Source organism: Pleurodeles waltl, chromosome 6 (assembly GCF_031143425.1).
Source record: "Pleurodeles waltl isolate 20211129_DDA chromosome 6, aPleWal1.hap1.20221129, whole genome shotgun sequence".
Lineage (NCBI taxonomy): Eukaryota > Metazoa > Chordata > Amphibia > Caudata > Salamandridae > Pleurodeles > Pleurodeles waltl.
Genome location: NC_090445.1, coordinates 641,220,691 through 641,236,892, shown reverse-complemented (window position 1 = coordinate 641,236,892; position 16,202 = coordinate 641,220,691). Strand labels below are relative to the sequence as shown.

Genomic DNA, 16,202 nt, shown 5'->3' with positions numbered 1-16,202 from the left:
TTAAACACTCACTTTTAATAAATATATAACTAAAGCATGATGTGGTTGCGCACTGTCATTTACAGACAGTAAATTTCCAAGAAATGTCCAAAACCCTCCCCACTAACTTACAGCTTTACTGATAAAACTATATAGTCTCTGAAAATTGGCTTTCAGAAAACATTTATCATTTGCACATCACCAAGTAAAGTGTTCTGACTTTTTTCATCCTAGTAAAATATTTTTTTCATCACACAGAAGTACAAAAAATGGTCTTTCACAGCTACTGAAATATATTTTTTAATGTTTTCAAAGTTGACTTAGTTATATACATGTTGTGTGTTAGGAAAAACCTGATACCAAAAGCCTTTTATTTCACAAAGGTCAGGCAGTTCACCTTACAATATTCTGGAACTCTACAGTCACAAGGAAACGTATTTGTATTGCAAGAAGACAAACTGACTTTTGACCACTGAACACAGAGCAAATGTGACAAGAATAAGGTTTAAAAGCAACTTAATTGCTAATTCAGTTTCTGACTGAACAGAACACCTCTTCTTCGTCCATTTGCCAGAAGGGTCGAGTGGAATCTAAAAATATCTCGAACTCCTAAAATAAAACTCGCCATAGCGAATGGTCGAGTAGCTTTTTCAAGCCCTGCAGTGATGTGTTCTGTAAGAGTTTTAAGCAGCTCAACTCTGGCTACAATAATAATAGTAACTTGCATTTGTGCTAAATCACCGTAGTTTCTGAGTCCTGCATTAATAACATTATTATTTTTCAATATCTATTAAAGATTTTACGGTGTCAGTAATAAACAAACTACAAATATATAGCTATGTTAGAGACCATATGTAAAGTAATTTCATAGTATATCTTAACGTTGTGTCAGAGGAGCAAAGTGAGTAATTTACCAGAAGTGTTGCCTTCATTATGCAAAGGCTGCCTATATTGTGTGTTAAGCAGGCGTGCAACGCCCTTTGGGCTGAAAGGGCTTTATTGTGTTGATCTCTAAGAGCAATAATAAAATACAGTGCTATTCAAAAATAAATTAACAAAAGAAAGATTGCAGTATTACAACTAGTAAAAAAGTAGTCCATAAATCATTCTAATCTATTGATACTCAGTTTTTAGTTAGGTGGGCATATGCACCAGTACTGACACCCTTGCAAACGTCTATGAGAAACTGATGAAGTTTTGAATTCCAAAGTGGTATCTCATCCATTTTATCTGTCTCAGAAGGTTAAAAGGCTATCACTTTAGTAGATGTCAATACACTTGCCATTTACAGTGCTAAAAGCAGAATATTCTGCTGTAACAGGTGCTTTCTGAGCTAAACATTATATCCTTAAATGAAAAAGAAAGGTTTCATTAAAGCTAAGGCTCTAATGACATTTACCAAAACTCCTTAAAGAAGTCTCTAACTTACCAAATTCCTCAGTTAAGGTGTTTTCATTAAAGCAAAAGAAATGCATATCTAGAAAAGAATTATGCAGAATTGAGTTGTTAAGTAATGTCAGGCAGTCAGAATTAATTAATGATTTGGCAGTGGTGTTTTTTCATTAAAGAGTACTTCAACTGATGCAATTCAGTGTACTTGCAATATATTTCTAAAGTGTTGAAGTCTATATCCATTGCATTGATTGACACCTCTTGAAAAATGTTTTGTCTCCTGAATGACAGTGATCAAGTGCAATTAATTAGCGCACAATAACGTTTTTTCTATCTGAATATGAACCCTTCCCATGTTTGTCTAGTAAAGTGCGTGTGCATGCATATTGGACTCAGCTCACAAAGATAGTAGTAAATCTACATTCGGAGGTTTACAATACATCCAAATGTAGAGATACTACTTTCTGAAATCCACAAATTGGGCATGAAATCCACATAAAGAGGTTCTGCATAGGGAGTCCTTGAAAAAAACGTTATTTTCATATTTAGATCTGTTTTCATTGTATAGAGAACTACACACAGGGGAATGGAATACACTGTGCAAGTGCATTTTTTCTTACTCCAGGGGAAGTATATTTTAGCCATGCACAAACTCCTTGCTTTACCCTACCCCCCAACCTTTACCAAATTTGGGGTGATACATTTCCATTCCCACCCTGGAAAGGGATTTACATCAGCCTTTAGCTGTGGTAAAAACATAACCCTTTCCAGGCTGTAAAGGTAAATGTGAGATGTTTGTGAATGCTGACAAACAATGCTAACCACACCCTGAAGTACCAGACAGGGCCCTAAATCACACCCTTGAATGGGATTGATGGGTACACTCGTGGAGGAGATCTCTGTACCTATAAAAAGGCTTAAAACTGCCGGGAATCTCTTTGTGAAATCCTGCCAGGCAAAGGTAAGGTGAATTTGGTTGTAAACCTCTATTTGCCACCACATTTCTTTCCTTAAATAGAATCTGTTGTGTTTTTTACAATAAATATTCTTCTTTGGTGGGCTGTTTGAGTCGTACAGGTTTACTTGCCTTGTTTAAATGTGTTGTTGCGTGGATAATCAATGAATGCACATTTTTCTTTAAACTAACTTAGAGGAAATGCAGTAGTAATGACTTTCTGCAGTACTGTGCGATTTGTGTTTTTTTGGATAATGATCAAACGTGAGTTTAATCTATCAACACACATACCCCCACAGTGTGGTTAAGTTCAATACATGTAACATGTTTACTGAAATACATGAGGCAGTCTTACCATTGAATTTGGGCTAGAAAGATTATAGGTTTTTGTCCATGGAGTAGTACTGGTAGGAAGAGCAGTTTTCTAGCTGCCGCTGCAATGCGTAATGAACTGCTAATAGCAGTTATTATCCTTGCTGCGTCTCAGACCATTTAACCTGCAGAGTTGCAATGTTTTGACAATTTCTTCTCTTTGGGCACACACAGAAAGAATGGGCCTAGCTTTTGATTCTTCTAGGCCAGAGGTCTAAAATAGGTCTATCTCGAGTTACCAGTAGCTCACAGACTTGGTCAGGAAGCAATGGACTTCAGCGCAATTAGCTAGATGAGTGGTGTCTTTTGGGTCGTAATTTACATAATTAGAGTAGTGTCATCCAATTTATTGCATGAGAGAGGCCACAAATCCCAGCGAAACACTCTCCACTCAGTGGTGGTACACAATTAAGTAACCCTTCCAGATACAGCTTCTGTGGCATTGTGCTCTGTGAAAATTGCTTCAGGACTGAGTTCTCTAAAAGGGCAGAGGTGTGTCCTTTATGTGCTGTGATCTAATCCATATTAGGGTGTAACTCAGGATGAATTTCATTGATTAAAAGTAGCCCTCACTGGAGAAAAGGTTGGAGACCTTTATTCTAGGCTGTCCCACAATCTGTTTGCAAGAAGCATATTTTGCCTCAGAATCAGGGCTTGGTAGTGGTGTCATGCTACATACAGGTAAAGCCTCAAAATGCACCTGCCTTATGAGCCCAAATCTCAGCTGTATTGTGGAGCCATGCATCTTAAGCATCTATACCAGCTGCACCTGCTATTCCACCTGCGGCAGCAGATTTTTCAGTGCCTGTTTGGAGATCCCAGGACAGCATTGTAGCAGCCTGCATACCATTGTTTGTTGGGTCCATGTGCCACCCTGTTTGCTGACTACAAATGTCCATGATCTTGATTCCATTGTCTTCTTGATGCGGTTTGTTTCTGGTGCGTCTGTAATTGTACCTGAGACTTTGCTGGGTCTTTATGGAGTTCATTATAATGGAGTGGCCATGAGTGGAATATGGGTCCCTTGGTTGCCTTATAAATTGGGGACTTCAGTGAATTCCTAGTCTTATAAGTCTTTTGGTACCTAGTTTTACTCCTTGTACAGATTGTAGAGCACTTACTGTCTGCTTCCACCAGAGTGCTTGTAGTCTACCAATAGACATCCAGTGTTTTCATACTGCAAGATTTGTCCCTTCTTCAATGTGAAAATGAGTTGAATAGCAGAGCTTTGGGCAGACCAAAGCTGATATATTTGAGACTCTTTAAAACGTCCATAAAGGGTGTCGCCATAAATCTACACTACTCCACCATCCTTTTGTTTGGTGGGACTCCCAATATAGCTGGCGTTTGTGGGCAGAGTTCAGAGGAAAATATATGTTCAGAACCCAAAACAAAAACCTCCATTCTGTCACTTGATACATGATTACATTTATCCTTCGGCCATTGACTCAGATTAGAGTCAATGTTTTCAACATAGGAACTTAACTGAAGCCCTTTGTGATCAATAAGGACCTGATATAGCATTAAAGGAAAGGAGCAACACACCGAATCTTGAGGAACCCTTTATGCGATGGGCAGGAACACTGAGATACAGGAACAAAGTTTGACTCATAATTTTTTGCTGTGCTTTTTAACCAGAATAATGTGTTTTGAAAGCACTACCACATAATAATGCTATTTGTAGTAGCACACAGAACTCGTCTAGGCTTATCATTTTGTTCAGATCTGTAATTCAGGGTTGTTAACGTCATTTCCTCAAATTATTTGTGAACATTGTATGACCTATCGAATTATATTTTCACTTTTTTCTGTTTTAACCGCTTTGCTCCTGTTAAACATAAATCTGATATATTTATCATTCTTTCTGAAAGAACTTTGCTATACTACCACTTAGCCTTCTTACAAACAGAAGTTGTAAATCATGTTCCCTTTGCCTTCCTCAACAACTCTGCTAGATATCTAAACATTCTACAGTGTTTAAGTTGTACTAGTTAATCTTCATGCACAGTTGCCAAACATTGGAACAAAGTTTATACTATTAAATAGTTTATAAAGTTGTCTCCACTGTGCTTTAGTAAGATGACAACGGGGCGGAAGTGTTATCACATCATTTGTGTGCAAGTGAAATCACACACCATTTGGCCTCGGATTTCATCATTCGAGTGACCGCATAATCCAACGTTAACCATTGAAGGACCTCCCGTTTACTACCAATAGGCTAGCTGGAGACAACAAAGTGTAACTAAAGCAAGAATTCTGAACTTTTACACCTGTGTTTACTTTTTCATCTTGCTAATGCCTTCATGAACCTTGAAACCAGCAATAGCATTGGTAGTGCTAGGAGTGAAAAAATGGCAAGCCCATTACAGCAGCTTCTACTACTTGTTACCTCGGAACAAGGTCAATGTTTGCTTTGAGGGCACCATGGATATTTACACCTGGCTAGGTTCTGTGATTCTTGTGTCACTAGTACTAAACTATTTCCAAATGTTGTTTGCATTTTTTAGTGACCAAACAAATCAAAATCATGAATATTTGATAGGAGATTGCAATTATGGTTTTCATGTAGCACCATAGAGCAACATTCTGTGCGGTAAATAGCATGACCATAAAGGTTCCTTCCTCCTGACAGCATGAGTGTTTCCTCTTATGCATAGTTTTCTATCGATTTTCCAAAATATTTATTTGGGGAGGGTGCCTCAATATCTTATAAAAGTTGTTTTGGGGGGTTTAGATTAGTGCAACTTGCTCATTGTATTTAAGAATGCACCAGTCATTGTCCCTGACACAAGAACCTCAAATGTCAAATGCTGCTCGGTCTGCTGGCGAAGTGTGTAATATACAGCATTTCCATAAATTTTTTTACAACTCATTCAGAAAAACCCTTAACCTCTGTAAAGAATGTATAGCTCACACCAGACGTAGTGGCCCTTGGTGCATCAGTGACCAAATGTTGCCCAGAGAAGGACCACCCTTATTATGCAGTGTGCCTCAAAAGTGAAAGGAGCTCCTGCAAGTCATTTTCACTCTAGTTCTGAAAATGGCTGTTCCCCCACAGTTGGAAGTGTTAGCTCCCCTGAAGTTTGGGTCTGGTTGCGCTCCTGGTTTTACGTAACCTTTCTTTTTCGTAAGTATCTCCAAATATGTCACATCTTTGGCTGTTGCCATGAGCGCCCCTAAAATCTCCCAGAGCTTAATCAACTTGAAGTGAAGATGTTGATGGGGATGATGTGACATGGTGGTACCTCTCAACTTTACAGCACTGTGGTAAACAGCGCCCCAGAGACTCAGGAACGGCTTAATCATTCTGGTTACGCCAGATTCTATTATACTATTTACATCCAACATATATGACACCCCAAAGCATATGTTGCAGGACTGCTCCCAGATCCAAGATGTACACGCTGTCACCTCTCCAAAGTGGATTTTTTTCACATGGTGTGGGAATGCCCAATTCCAATGAAGGCAGCATTTACTGTCACATTTGTATACTGGCTTGTTTATTTTCTTAGTTATCTGAATCAAGCTTTGGTGGTCCCCTTTTTCCCTCCTGGGTAAGCTAATTAGGCTATTTAAATTCACAAGAGTCTATCCTTTTTCCCTTTTCATTCAGCCTGTAGTGTCATCAAATGAAACTTGTACATAAAAAAGCAGGCCCCTGTTTCATGTAAGACTACACTCATATAGGGAAGATAGCCTGAACGATGACGTCTGGTTCCCAGGTCGCATGTCCCATGCTAGCATAGCTTAGGGATATCTCTGTACATTTCATATGTTTACTAGTGGATTAACCCTTTCACAGAACATGGAATATTCCATTTTGTAGATTTTAGAGGGAGAGGACAAACAAAAAAAAGAAGAAAGCCACTGGAAGTGAACATTTAAAAATGTCATGTAGAGGAGGGCATCGCAGAGCATGCAGAAGAATCAGAAGTTGTATGTAGCCAGGCACTGTTAGCACAGGAAAAGTGGTCTTGACATGAACCACATGATGTGAAACCTGTTGTTAATGGTATAAGGAAAGAATGATATATAGGATGCAAGGGGACCTGACCCAAGCAGTGTCAGAAATGTAAACAGTAAAGAGTAGCTGTTACTTCAGACAGAATAATTGTACTGCATCGTAAGAGCTAGTGGCCACAGAAAGATATGAAAATGTGTGATGTGCACCCAACTCTTAACATTTTACCTCTTGCTTTGCAAATTATGTTCTATTGGACCGGCTGCTCTTGACATCCCATAAGCATGTATGTATATATTAATAATGTATTTATGTTTTGTGACTACTGCCTAGGCATTGCCTGAAGAGGTTCTTGTGCTGTTTTTGGAGAAGCTATAAAATGTTTGACAAAGTAGCCAGACATAAATTACCTTGTTAAACTTAAGATTTGGTTCTCCTCTTGGTTGCCATGATAAAGATGTTCGAAAGGTTACCCTTCTGCACCTGAAAGGATCTGACGCCCATTTTGTGTAGCTTGAAACTTGGGACCAAATGTCTGGTGAGAAAATCCTGGTTAGTAGTGGAGAAGGTCATTAGGAAGGCAAGCTGGGCTTAGTTTGTAAAAGGTGCAGTGTGCCTTCCACAGAGCCTTGAAGCAGATATGTTCTCGGAAAACAAAAACTTAAAAACTGTTGAAATGTGATTAAAGCTTTCACATCTCCACAGGAGCCATATTGGTGCATACTGGATAGGTTGTGAGTTATCGAGAGAAAGTTTAGCCCGTCCCAGATAGATCACAAGTAGGCAGCTTTAACTTTCACAAATTGAGAAACCAGAAGGACAGAATTTATCTCTGCTGCCCAAGTTTGTTGAATCACAGAGACTGCATTTACCTGTGTATCTAGTCACATCAAGACAAGGCTGCAAACCACTTTGGTGAGTTAAGGTCAAATGCTCATATGTAGTATCAGAGTGCTACTCTCGAAACTAAGTGTCCTTAACTAGAATGCCAGACTTATTAACACACTTTGTTAAAAGATTTTGTGAAAATCGTCATCTAGCCATAACTAATGTGTAGGTGAATCATGCATTATCCTATAAATTGGTCCAGATTTCAATGTCATTGGTGTGCATTTGACAGTTTGCTTGTGATTGTGGCTTCATGGCACTAGAAGTACGTAAAAGGGGGAGGAGAAAAACAAAGAAAGAAGAGGGGAACAGAAATAATTACAGGCTCTTTTTAAATTGGCCAAAATTTGACAGCTGCCAAAGTGGCGGCAACGGAATAGAGCCCAGAGCTTGAGGTTTAAGGCTCAAAAGGAACAGTGTCCAGAACTAACTAGTAAAACAGGAGTACCACCAACCGAATCTGATTTTCTGATCTGAGTGCTTTAGTACCAAACCATCTTACAAATGAATGCCAGGCCAGTCTGATAGAATTCTCAATGGACCAGACAAAAGGTCTTACATTAAACCTGCTACTTAAATAGTAGCCAGTGGAGTGTCTGTCATGCCGCAGAGACATGATCTTTATAACTATGGCCACTGACCAAACATATAGTCCCAATTATGGAGTGTCTTTAGCTTATTGATACTCTTAACAGGCAGGCACAGGCAAAAGGAGTTATAGTAGTTGATATGCAGTAGGTGACGTGCTTCCACCACAGAGAATGAGGTCAAGAAGTTACAGAAACCATGTTATCAATACCTTCTGCCGCTGGGAGAAAACTCAAAGCTCAAAGGAAATGATACTTTGAGGTTTTTAGTGGAGATATCAGGTGTGGTGACGGGCCCACCTGTTCAAGTCAAAGAGTTGCTGACCAGCCGGAGCGCTCAAAGCCCAACCCAAGATCCCTGTCTTATCTCCATTCAGTTGTAATCATTTGAAAAACGCCCACTGCTGTAGGGCTTCTAACAGCTGTGAAGGTGATGAATGGTTTTGGTAGAAAACTGATCAGACTGAATAATGAGCTGGGTGTCATCAGTATACAAGTTGGTCTAAAATGCGAACCACTTTACTTACTCTCCCAGCAACTGAAAGCATAGATTAACATCCATTGCCAAAGCTTACAGGTCTCGTCTCACCTTTGGGACCTGTTGCTTCACCTGTGGATTTAGCAATATGTTACTGTATATACATTGCATATTTTACAAAAGTAAAGACTTTGAATGTGCTAACATTTTTAAACTCACTTTGATTTAGTGCAATTTTCTATTGTAATTGTAATTAACTTTACTAGGTATTGGCAAAGCCAAGAGGTCCCGGCTGTAAAAGACTGAGCTATTCAGTTTTTTGTTTGCTTGTATTGTGGATATGAGCTGAATTACATTTAAGTGTCTGGGTGAGGTCTGGTTGTGGTACAGTGTTGATAATGGTACATGGTTGAGAACTCTGGACCTGTGGCTGAAGGCAGTGTGCATCAGTAGACCATAACAGTGTTCATATTATTTTCTCATCCAGTCTTGACCTATCTCCACCTTCCAGGTAGTGATAGTCACATATGTACTATTAGTAATTACCAGTTCTAATTATTTACAACAGAATCATTGTTGTTATTCATTTTTATCAAACTCCTAAAAAGCATTCACAAAGCTAATGTCTGGCTTGTTTTAGGCATATATTTTTGTGTGATGTGTCTGGGTGTAATAGCAGAAAACTCACAGAGGCAAAGTGCTGATCATACAGCAGCATTCTGTGTAAAGCACTGGATTGTAGTTCACATTTTTTAAGCTATGCACTTAATTTCGTAAGCCATATCTGTTTTAGAGACCCCATGCCACTCACTGCACCTTCGTTATGCACTGTGTTCAGCAATAGGTTTTTATATACAGAAAACTAAAACCTGTCTTGTAAGTAGGAAATAAAAATTGCCATATTGTATACCTGTGAAGTACTTAGAGTCAAATTTAGAATTTGTGCAGAAGAAAGGGGGAGCTACTGATTTCCTCCTCTACATCACTCACTCTGCAGAGTTTCTGGGAGTGGAAGAGCACAACTGGTGGTATGTGCTGGGGGGATTGGGAGTTGTGGAGTTACGTGAAAGCAAGCAGAGGAATTGACATCCTCCACTGTGACACCCAGGGCCATGATTGTAGGTCCTGAGGCTCTGGTTGCCGTTGCGCCCGTTTAGTAGTAGGCATACAGTATTTGTGCCCCAGTGAACATCCTCCAAAAATCGTGCAGGTCATTTTTCTGCCTGGTGAAGCTCTTCACAGTTTCCCTCAGCTTCACTGGAAGTCAACTGCAAAGGGAGCAGTACGGGGAGAGGCAGCAATGTGGAGCACATGGAGTTTTGGGGGGAGAATGTGGGGCGGGAGCATGGAGGACAGTGATCTGAGAGAAGCAACAGGAGGGTGGCGGAAAGCAGTAGAGTGATGCGGAAGCAGCATAGGTTAATTGTTGGGTCAAGCAACACTGATTATGGAGGAACGAATTCAGACTAACAGGGAGCAAAAGCAGCGTGGGGGTAAATGTAACAGGACAAGAGTCCAACCGAAGCGGGCAGGGGAAAGCACACAGGCAAAAGAGAGCATAATGTGGAGGGTGAAGGCGAGAAGAGAAGCGCACTAGGAAGGCAATTGGAAAAAACATCCCCCTGTATCGAGTGTTTAAACAAAAGGAAAAAGAGAAAAAAATAACAATTGACAAATGAACAGTGGAATGGCATAAGTATTTATGTCTTTGATCCATGTAGGCAACAAACACAGAAAGAGAAAGGAAAGTCCACTCCAGCAAACAGATAAGCAAATGAGAGTGACAAGGAAGCCAACCAATGGTAAGCAGTAGACACTCTAAGCGCACTGTAAGCTAACACTACATTGCGCTGCCTGGTAGCCAAGACCTAAAAAAGAGCAGGTGAAAGGCCAGAACCCTGAGGCATACTGCAGCTCAGTTTGACAGCCGAGGACTGGAAAGGAGGCAAAGCCATTGCCTGACTCATCTCAGTTGAGAAGGATGTGGACCCTACATGTTATTAGTTTGTCAGACTAGTTGACCTGTAGTGGTCAATTAAAATGTTATGGCTTACCGGCCAAGAGGTTGAACAACTGCAGCACTTCTATGCATGCATGCAAAACGGTAGTCGGATTTTGAAAATTGCCGAAAACAGGGCAAAAGTACCAGTGAAAGTTTTGTGTGAGATTATTACACACCTTTAGCAATAGCTTCAACGGTCAGAATGAGAGTGCTTCTAATATTACCCCATCCGTTTTAATAGACTACTAAGATTGAATAAATGCTTACTCTTCTAGGTTAAGAGACTTTCAGTACTTTTATATATATATATATATATATATATATATTTATATATATATATATATATATATGTTCAGTGGCATGTGTAGCTGCAGATACACATGCTGTGCATTATACTTCTGCCATCTAGTGTTGGGCTCGGAGTGTTACAAGTTGTTTTTCTTCGAAGAAGTGTTTTCGAGTCACAAGATCGAGTGACTCCTCCTCTTCGGTTGCATTGCGCATGGGCATTAACTCTATGTTAGATTGTTTTATTTAAGCCGTCGGGTTCGGACGTGTTTCTTCTCGCTCCGAGATTTCGATTCAGAAAATTTTGAAAACGCTTTCTTTTCATCGGTATTGTATAGATTGGGTTTACATCTTCCATCGACACATCAGTACCGTCGGAGAAGAGAACTCTAACCTGCCCTTCGGCGTGCGCACACGCCCATCTCGGGCCTAGTCGAGCCGACCGCGTGGAAGCCTCCTGGATCGGACTCCATTCCGGTTCTGTCCTTAGTTACACGCAAAATATCCTTATACAGACCAACATCTAGTCTGTAATCTTTGCCTTTCCCCAGATCATCGGGAAGAAAATTGTGAGGCCTGTTGATCCTTCTGTTCCATAAAGACTCTACGAGACAGGAGGGCACGAAGACTCGAGATGGCGTCCAGAAGCACCGAACATCTCGACGTGGAGGAGGAAGAAATGATGCAGACAGCAGTCTCCGTTCGAGGTTCCGACTCCGAACAGGAATCCGAGGAGGACAGATTGGTCACGGTGGGACAACATGTGAGTACGTCTGCCCCTGTACCCTCACAGAAACAAAAACATAAGGCCTTGGGTACACCACTGCCGAAGGCCAAGGCTCGACCCAAAAAAAGACTACAGGTGACCAGACTACCAGTTCGGCACCGAAAAAGGCCACTCCTCCCAAACATCTGAGCCAATAAAAGGCTCTGTGTCCGACTCGAGCAAACACCATTTCTCGGAGTCGAAAATTCAGAAATCCCTTTCGGACCTGAGATCATCCACCGCATCATCTTTTTCGATACCGAAAAAGCCTGCTTCAGAGCCGAAAAGGCCAGCATATACAGAGGAGCTTGGACTTTCAAAGAGACTGAAAGAAAGCCACAAAACCTCTGAAGAGGAGTATCAAGTACAGCCAATACTTGATGTTATGGGCGAAAGGCAAGCCAGGATTGATATCCATAAAGAAACAGGCAGGATCCTAACAGCACCTTCTCTAAAACCAAAGAGGAAGTTAGCCTTTCAGGAGGAATTGGACACTATGCAGCCTCCAGCTAAAGTGCCAAAGGCGAAGGAGAAACCACCACCTCCTCAATTTTCTCCTCATTCTCCTCCTCACTCTCCACACTTGCCTACCTCTACTCCTACTAGTCCTACACCAGTGCATTCACCCACACACTCGTATGATTCACAACAGGACAATATAGATCCATGGGATCTTTATGATCCAGATCCCATTCCTAGCAATGACCCAGACAGCTGTCCCTCTAAGCCTTCACCACCTGAAGATAGAACTGGGTACAATCAGGTTTTAGCTAGGGCTGCAGCATACCATGGTGTCACCATGCATACTGAACCACTGGAAGAGGATTTTTTGTTTAATACCCTATCCTTCATCACCTTTAAAATACCAGTGCTTCCCTGTGCTCCAAGGCATGTTAAAACACGCTGATCAAATATTCAATGAGCCTGTTAAGGCACGTATAATAACGCCCAGGATAGAGAAGAAGTACAAACCTCCTCCCTCTGATCCTGATTACATAACACACCAAGTACCTCCAGATTCGGTAGTGGTCAGCGCTGCCAGAAAAAGGGCAAACTCCCAGTCATAAGGGGATGCCCCCCGCCCGACAAAGAAAGCAGAAAGTTTGATGCAGCAGGCAAGAGAGTTGCATCCCAGGCAGCGAATCAGTGGAGGATAGCTAACTCACAAGCACTGTTAGCTCGATACGACAGGGCCCATTGGGATGAGATGCAGAGCATAATTCAGCATCTCCCCAAAGAACACTCCCAATGGCAAAATATCACCACAGACCAATGAGTACTTTCGATTATCCGCAATGGTTATTGCCTAGAATTGATTTCTACCCCTCCGAACATTCCTCCATGTTATCACAGGTTGTCCCCAGAACACAATATTCTATTACAAGAAGAAGTACAATCGCTGCTACTAAAAGAGGCAATAGAATTAGTCCCAAAATCTCATAAAGGAACAGGGGTATACTCACTTTACTTCCTCATTCCCAAAAAGGATGGCACTCTCAGACCCATTCTAGATCTCAGACCAATAAATCTATATTTCCGGTCAGAACACTTTCACATGGTAACTCTGCAGGACGTCATTTCACTACTACAAAAACAAGATTACATGACTGCATTAGACCTCAAAGATGCCTATTTCCATATACACAATAGAAACCCTACATACATTAGGGTTCACTCTCAACTACCAAAAACCACGTCTTTAGCCAGCACAGGTGCAACCTTAACTAGGTGTTATTCTCAATACGCAAAAAGCCTTAGCCTATCCAAATACACAAAGGATACAAGCTTTCCAAACTCTCATACCACAAATGCAGCCAAATCAACAATACACTGTAAGATTTATCATGAAAATATTGGAAATGATGGCATCCTGCATAGCCATAGTACCGCTGCAAGACTAAACATGAGAACACTACAACAGTGCCTCTCACAGCAGTGGTCTCAAGCACATGGTCAATTGCAAGATCTAGTTTTGTTAGACCGCCAAACGCACAGGTCCCTTCAATGGTGGAATCTCAGCAATTTAATGAAGGGGCGATCATTTCAAGACCCTGTGCCTCAAACCACAGTAACAGATGCATCAATGATAGGTTGGGGAGCTCATCTCAACAACCTTACCATTCAAGGGGAATGGGATTCAAAACAACAAAATCATCACATAAACCATTTATCAGCAGTGTTCCTTGCCCTAAAAGCTTTTCAACCACTTCTCAAACACAAGACTGTCTTGATAAAAACAGACAATATGACAACTATGTATTACCTAAAGAAACAAGGAGGGACACATTCATCTCAACTGTCCCTTCTAGCCCAAATGTATCTATGTATGTATGTATATGAGAATTTATATAGCGCGTTCCGGCCTTAGCATCGAAGTGCTCGAGGACATAAATAACGAGAGGACGACCGAGGGCCAATCACCCTACTGTGGAAACCGCCAAGTTTTCACTCGCTTCCTACATATCGCGAAGTTGTATTCTTTCCTAATGTCTAATGGTAGAGCATTCCAATATCTGGCAGCTGCCACTATGAAAGCTTTTTCTCCCCACCTGACTCTCCGCGTTCGGCAAACCTGAATCAGGTAGGAATTGTCTGATCTTAGGACTCGTCCTGGACGATACCACCTAAGTCTATTGGCCAGGTGTTCAGCACCATTCCCATATAGCGCTTTAAAGGTTAGGCAGAGGGCTTGAAAAATAATCCTCTTGCCAACCGGAAGCCAAGGGAGACACTTTAAGCTATAGGAAGCCGAAGCTAAGCGTGGAAGTGCCAAAATCATAGGAGCTGCATTATTCTGAATTAACTGCAGTTTCCTCAAGAAACTCTCATCAATGTCCAACAACAGAGAGTTGCAGTAATCCAATCTGGACATAATCAATGCTAACATAACCGTAATTCTTTCCTCCTGCTTCAGGAACGGTAAAATGTTTCTCAGAATTTTCAATGTCCAATAGCTAGATTTGAATATAGCACTAACCTGTGGTTTAAAGCTTAATGAGTCATCAAAGATCACTCCTAAGTTACTAGTAGCTACGCACAGGACAGGTAATTGCCCATATTTATCCGGCCACCATTGCAAACTCCATAGTTCCTTACTGCAGCCATACAAGACATTCTCCGTCTTATTTGTATTAAGCTTAAGCCAGTTCTGTCTCATCCACCTATTAATATCCTGCATACAATTATTAAACCGATCCGCCACTTCCTCCCAATTGCTCCTGGGCACCGGAATGATAAGTTGTGTGTCATCAGCATAAGAGGATGGGATAAAACCATATGATTGGATACGTCTTGCCAAGGGGGCCACATAGATGTTGAAAAGCGTTGGACTCAACGCCGAGCCCTGAGGTACGCCACATGGCAGATGAAAAGCCGGTGCTTTAAAGCCTTCCCAGCTTACAATATTAGATCTATCACTTAAGAAAGACTCCAAGATTTTAAGAGCGGAATGTCTTATTCCAGCATGATGAAGGCGAGAGACCAAGATCGCAGACGAGATGGTATCAAATGCCGCAGAAAGATCCAATAGCACAAGAATAGCGCCTTACCCCTCATCCAGTAACTTCCGGATGGAGTTAGATGTTGTTAATAGCGCTGATTCCGTACTATGAGCCCTTCTAAACCCATGTTGAGACTGATCAAAGCCTCCAGCCTGGTTAAGAAACTTGAAGAGTTCATAATTAATGTGTTTTTTAAATCTCTTCGCCAATGTCGGTAGCAAAGAAATAGGACGTAGGTTGCTTAATTCGAAGGCAGTTTGATCGGGCTTCTTTTTGAGGGGAATAAAAGTGGCCTGCTTCCATGTAGAAGGAAAGACCCTTAAGGATAGAACTTCCTGAAAAATGATAGCTAATTTCTGAACCACAGGTTCCGAAATCATCTGCAAAATGCTGGGTGGGCAGGGATCCATGGGTGAGCCAGATTTAATCCCCATTAGAAATTATTTGATCCTATCCGGCAACAATGGAGGAAAACCTGTAAGCAGGGGAGTATCCTGACTAGGAGAGTCCACAGGGTCTATCAAAAAAATCAGTCAAGGGACAATCTGCATGCATTTGCCAGATTTTGGTTTTAAAAAACACCACAATTTGATTACAAGTTGCCTGAGAATTAGGTGAGGTGGTAGGGGGAACAGGAGGTGTAATTAGAGAACGAACTACCTTAAATAGTTCTTTAGGCGCATTAGATGCATTCTTAATTTTAGTAGAAAAAAATGCTGATTTCGCCTCAAAGCAAGCTGCCTTATATATTTTTTAAACAATTCTTAATTTCTCCTTCTCTGTCTCATTAGGATATAACTTCCATCGTCTTTCTTGTTCACGGTACCTCCTCTGAAGCACCTTTAAATCACTATTAAACCAGGGCCAACTAGTTTTCTTAGGCCTGCCCTCTGGCTTTACTATCACCGGGGCCAACTTATCCATGGCGAGGGCTAAACCTGAATTAAAAACCTCCAGAGCAGACAAATGAAAATTCTCCGCTACCTTCCAGCCTTCCTTTACTGTCGGGCCCAGCTGAGTCTCTGTAATTTTAT

The 16,202-nt window shown here is 41.1% G+C and overlaps 1 protein-coding gene across 1 annotated transcript in view; it reads left to right on the top strand.

Annotated features, from left to right (window-relative positions):
- Positions 1-16,202, top strand: part of STK38 (serine/threonine kinase 38) — a 202,793-nt gene that overhangs the window by 152,477 nt on the left and 34,114 nt on the right. The gene's annotated exons all lie outside the window — the stretch shown is intronic.